Raw genomic sequence first — 5,944 nt, 5'->3', positions numbered from 1 at the left:
CAAATGCAAAAATATCAGATTTTTGGGGGGATTTATTATTTTTTATTTTTTTAAATTTATTTATTAGTTCTAGTTAGGGAACAAGCTTGTTTCACGTGTCAGTCCCTTCTCCCTCTCCCTCCCCTCACCCCCATCCCTCCTCCCCCACCCCCAACCTACCCCCACCCCATCCACCCTCCACTCCCCAGGCAGGGTAGGGCCCTCAACAGGGGCTCTGCAAAGTCCACCAAATCTTCCTGTGCTGGTCCTGAGCCCTTCCCCATGTGTCCAGGGCCAGAGTGCATCCCTTCACGTGGGATGGGCTCTCAAAGTCCCTTCTTGCACCTGGGAAAAATACTAATCCACCACCAGAGGCTCCCTGGAGTGCAGAGGCCTCCTTATTGACATCCATGTTCAGGGGTCTGGATCAGTCTTGTACTAGCCTCCCTGACAGCATCTGGGAAATATCAGATTTTTAAAAAGATGTCGTCTGTAAGATGGACGTGGTGGTGCATGCCTTTAGTCCCAGCATTTGAGGAGCAGAGGGAGGTGACGATGACTTTCGGACCAGCCAGCCATATATATATATATATATATATATATATATAATATATATATATATGTTTGTTAATTCGTGTGTGTGTGTGTGTGTGTGTGTGTGTGTGTGTGTGCGTGCATTTATGCATTTGTTGGGGTGCTCGTGTGGTGGTCAGAGGCCAGCTTGTGGAAATCAACTCTTTCATGGCATCCAATGGGCTCGGGAATCCAACTCGCGTCATCACCCTTGGCAGCAGGCGCCTTGGTCTGGAAAGCCATCCGGCCGGCTCAATTAGAACTTTTCGATAGTGACATCCCCAGTCTCCCAGACTTGGCAGGGTCCAAAACCAGCTTCTATCCCGCTATAGAGCACTTCCGCCCATTGGCCACGCCCCACGCGTCCCCGCCCCGCCCTGGACTTGCCCGTGGCGCCTCTCAAACGCTGGGACGAACTGCGCAGCCGCGCTCCTCCAGTCCGCCGCCTCTGGGCGCCGCGTCTCTTAGGGCGGCTGCGCGCGCCGCTGAGACTTGTGGGGACTGTAGTCCCGAGTCGCTCCCACTCGCTTCCGGGGTTCGCCGGCAGTGCAGCCATTTGTATTTGTGTGTGTGTGTGTGTGTGTGTGTGTGAGTGTGTGTTTGGGGGCGCCGGCTCCGTGGCGGGGCTCAGTCTGCCGGGTGGATGCTGACGTGAGGCGGGGGCCACCGGAGTCATGTCGGATAGGCTTCGGGACCGGGGCGGGACGCCGTGAACCCAGCTTTGTTCTGACGCTGAGCGGTGCGCGGCTCTAGGGCCCGGGCTCGCCCCCCCCAGCCAGGTTGGTGTGCGCATGCGCGAGGTCTGAGCGGGAAGCTGGAGGCGGCTGTGTCCCCGAATGGGGGTCCCCGCTGCTTCTCAGGCCGGACCTCTGCGGGTCGTGCACGCACGCCCCTGGCGACAGCAGCTGGGACTGTGCGGTGCGCGCGTGCGCGCGTGGTTGGGTGTGTGTGTGGTGTTGGGACGGACCGGAGATGTCCCCAAGGATGGATGCCAGGGCACAGGCGTAGTTACGGGGGAAATCCTTAGCAGAGGTGCTCTCGGCCCGGAAAAACAACACGGTGGGGGCCTCTGAGGTAAGGAAGAGTTCAGGTCTACGTGGCACCCTAGGATCCCTCACCGGCTTCGGAGGAAGGAGGGAGCCACATCGTTGGGTCGCCCCTGCCTGTGACCTGCCTGCCACAGGGAGCAGAGTGTCTTGTGTTACTACTACCTGGAGGGGAGGGGTGTGTGACCTTGATGTGGGGAGGATGGGCCCATTTAGTCCACTGAGTCCATTATAGGGCGTGTCTGCCACCTATAGCTCCTAATAACTGAGTTTGGTGGCCTTAGGTGTGAATGCAGGGTCAGCCTTGACAGCAGGGAGAGACACTGGTGCGGACGTGGTTGTGACCTGAGCAGTTAATTCCCCACCTGTCTTCTGAAGTGCCGGGGAGCCCCCTCCTCCTCATGCCTACTTAGTGGAGAGCCTTCCAACGCCCAGATTCTTTTTCCTAGAGAGAGGGACTGAGCCACTGTTTCTGTACTCTTGAGCAAGTGTTTGTGTCGGAAGCAACAGCCAGCATTCTGGAAGGTGGTTCTACGACCCCGGGCAGAGACTGGTCTTGCAAACCTGGGGGTGTCCTGCTTGCTGGAGATATGTTGTCTTCTGTTCCCAGGTCAGGCATGGCGACCAACCAAAGAAACGGTCACATCCTAGTTTAGCCTGGTGAGCCAGTGAGTTTATTGTTGCTCCTTACGGGGAAGTACGGGTGAGGGGTTACTTACAGGAGCATGGATGACTCAGGTACGTCACTGAAAAGCCCATGGGCGATGGCTCAGGAAAGCTGCTCTCTCGGCAGAGTACCTCTTCCCAGCCATTGCTCTTGCTTCCATAACCTTGAGGAATGGTGTGTGTGTGTGTGTGTGTGTGTGTGTGTGTGTGTGTAAACTCAAAAGTTTCAGCTTCTGGGATTTTTAAGTTTTGTTTGCTTCTTGAGTCTTAGCCTCCCACCTCCCTCTACGAGGGAGCATTTCAGTTTGGAGAAAATGGGTACACAAGAGAGCAGGCTGGAGTTCCCTGTTCTTACCATAAAATATGCAATGTTGCGTGAGCTGATCAATCCTTTAGACAGCCAAGTCCTGGATTGAGGGTCCCAGGGCTTAGCAGAGGGTTCTAGGCAGAATGCACCCTTGTGCATTCCAGAGTTAGAGGATGGTGACCTGAATCCTGGCACCCATGTAGAATTATGCAGCATTCTAAACTGTTCAAGTTGGGTAGAGACTCTAGCTTAGAGGCAAGGACTCTGCATCCCAAAGGACTTCTCAATTAGCTGCCTTCTGAGAGCAGTCTGGGAGGAGGTGGACACTGTGAGCACCTTTTCAGAGCTGGTATTGCCTTTGTTTTGGGCCATTCTGTCTTCAAGCAGTAGAATGCCTGGATTTATAGGAGGGTGAGGATGGGTAAGGGCCCAGGTCTCATGGGAGGAGCTTGGGCACAGGCTTGAGAACCCTCGGGAGCCAAGCACAGGGGTGCTAGGAGTGGCTCTGGAGCTGTGTGCTTAGATACCAGCGATAGTGTATTTTAACTGCAGCTCTGCAGGCATGCAGAGCTGGTGCCTGCGGGGCCTTTGTGGCAGCTGTGACTTCCAGGCATAAGGGGATTCAGATTCCTGTAAGAACCCAATCTGGAAGCCGGGCGCTGGTGGCGCACGCCTTCAGTCCCAGCAGACTCTTAAGTGTGTGTAAACTGAAGGGTGTGGGAGGCAGAGGCAGGCGGATCTCTGTGAGTTCCAGGCCAGCCTGGTCTACAGAGCGAGGTCCAGGACAGGCTCCAAAGTAATACAGAGAAACCCTGTCTCAAAAAACCGAGAGAGAGAGAGAGAGAGAGAGGGAGAGAGAGAGAGGGAGAGAGAGAGAGAGAACCCAATCTGGGGGTGTAACTCAGGTTGTTAGGTGCTTGGCTGTAGCATGTACAAAGCCCTGGGTTCCATCTCTAGCACTTCATGAACCAGGTCTGGTGGCACATGCCCATAAACTCAGCACTCAGGGAGGTAGAGGCAGGAGGATGGTGAGTTTGAGGCTAGCCTAGACTACATGATAGCCTGTCTCAAAAAACTAAGGAATCAAAACCAAAACAAAGCAAAAAAGAACCGCAGATTGGCAAAGAGCTCAGGGCCTGGGTACAAATCCGGGTGGGAATCCGTTGGGGTGAAAGGCACGTGCCACCATGGCCTGCTGGAAGTGGACTGTGGATACACAGTGCTTGGGTCTCCGTGGAGTTTGCTGTCATCACCATCAGTTGATGCTCCAAGTCTGGGGAAAGACGCTGGGGCTATACACTAGTGCTAGAGTGAGAATCGGGCAGGTAGTGAGAAAGAGAAAGACGGGGCGGGGGCTGGGGCTTAGTGGGTAGACTGCCAGCTTGCACAAAACCCTGAGCTCCGGCCTCAACCACATACACTAGTAAGCGGGGACGGTGCCTAGCTGGGATTGGCCAGGCACTGCCCTGGTTTCAGAGTCTGTGACATTAGATTGGCACAAAGACAGCTGAGCTACAGAGAGATACAGGTTCTGGGCCTGGTATGTGCTGTGCTGTGCCTGCCAGAGTGCTCCCCTCCCAAGTCAGCAGAGGAATGAGGTTCAAGCTACAAATTGAGGGCCTGAGGTTTTGGGTGAGAATGTCAGCCAGATTCAGGTTAGATGGTGGAGGCTGCTGGGGTCCGGTCCCCTGCAGTTTACATAGGAAGGTGGAGACTCTGGGATGTTTGCTGAAAGATCTGGCCTGGTTGATGAAGAGGCTGTGGTGAAGTCAGTTCCTGGGAAGACCAGGCTGTGTCCCGAGCTTCATGGCCCTGGGAAGGCTGGGCTGTGTCCCTAGCTTTGTCCATGTGGTCAGTGGCTATGGTTCCTGGCTCTAGGAATGGCTACTGGTTTGTGGTTGCATGCTTAGGGCGGTCGAGTACGTAATGTAAAGAGTTCTTTGTGTGATAGGTGTTTGTGGGTCTCCCATGACCCAGTGAAGGTTCTGATTGGAGCAGAAGGCTGAGTTTGAGCTTGGGGTTGGCTTACAGGGTGGTGGGAGTGGAGGGACAACTGAGGGATTCTTGGTTAATGCCCAATTGGGGCTTTAGCTTCTAGAAGCTAATCTAGGGGGACAGGCTGGACTGGGGGGTGGCTGTGTGGGCCATGCTCAGAGCTTCTCTTTGTTTGTACAGCTGGCAGCTGGCTACACCTGGAGGAGACATGGAGCAGCAAGATGATGAGTCCCTGGAGTCCCCTCAGGCCTGTGTGGAGGTGAGCGCAGACACCCCTTCCCCGGTAGCCTCTGTTCATTCCTGCCTGGCCCACAGTCTGAGCCTTGGAATTCTCTCTGCAGTATTTTAAGGGATTTGGTCCCTCACGGGCAGCAGGCTTGTAAAAAATTAACCCTGTGTGTTTATGTGTACATGAGCACGCGTGTTTACAGGTGCATGTGCAGAGACCAGAAGGCTCCGGATGTTCTCTGTTACTCTTTACGTGCTGTTTTGAGAGGTGGCCTTTCTGCTGAAGAGCAGTTTCTTCCAGATTGAAGGGCTCCACTGAGGGGGGGGGGTCAATAAGTCAGATGTCACAGGCCCGATAAGTGCAAACCTGTGAGAGCCAGGAGGGCTCCTTCCCTGGCCTGGCACGAGTGGAAGCAAAAGCCACCTGCTGCAGAACTGACTCCGAGAGGCATGCTGCCGAGGAGAGAGAGCCTTTGGGCCTGTCAGGCTGCACCCCGGGGTGCAGCTGCTCTGTCAGGAAACCCCTCACCCACGCCCTCAATACAAACCTCAATACAAACTCACTGCTTCCCCAAGGTGGACATTGGTGCGTTGGTTGTTTTGGTATGCATGGGTTCCCTTTCTGGCTTGACTAGACATGCGTATGCTTCACCTCCCCAGCAAAAGTCTGTCACACGTCAGAGACTAATGTTTCCCCAGATAGGCTGGAGGCCAGTAAGTCCCAGGGAGTCTCTGCTCTCTGCCCCTCTGAGCTGGGGTGACAGGTGTGCATGGGACACCTGACTTGTTGCTGGAATTCTGAAATCTGAACTTTTCACTGTTGAGGTCTCTAGCTCCCCACCCACCCTTTTAAAGTTTTTTTTTTTTTTTATTTTTAGATTTATTTATTTATCATGTATACAGTGCAGGCCAGAAGAGGGCACCAGATCCCATTACGGATGGCTGTGAGCCACCATGTGCTTGCTGGGAATTGAACTTAGGACCTTTGGAAGAACAGTCAGTGCTCTTAACCCCTGAGCCATCTCTCCAGCCCCCCTTTTAAAGTTTAAAGATTATTTTTTTATTTACTTGTTGTAAAATTTTATGTGTATGGCTGTTTTGCCTGCATGCTTACCTATGCACCACAAGCTTGCCTGTGCCCAGGGAGGCA

At 54.0% G+C, this 5,944-nt stretch overlaps 1 long non-coding RNA gene across 1 annotated transcript; it reads left to right on the top strand.

The window, feature by feature from the left end:
* The first annotated feature begins 1,337 nt into the window (after positions 1-1,337).
* LOC113837307 lies at positions 1,338-4,826 on the top strand. Its single transcript, XR_003487937.2, has 3 exons — positions 1,338-1,626; positions 2,048-2,258; positions 4,747-4,826. It is a non-coding gene; the product is annotated as an uncharacterized LOC113837307 (long non-coding RNA).
* Positions 4,827-5,944: the final 1,118 nt, after the last annotated feature.

The sequence above is a fragment of the Cricetulus griseus genome, chromosome 9 (genome assembly GCF_003668045.3).
Source record: "Cricetulus griseus strain 17A/GY chromosome 9, alternate assembly CriGri-PICRH-1.0, whole genome shotgun sequence".
Classification (NCBI taxonomy): domain Eukaryota; kingdom Metazoa; phylum Chordata; class Mammalia; order Rodentia; family Cricetidae; genus Cricetulus; species Cricetulus griseus.
Note: the sequence above shows the minus strand (reverse complement) of the source record. Positions and strands in the feature narration are given on the sequence as shown.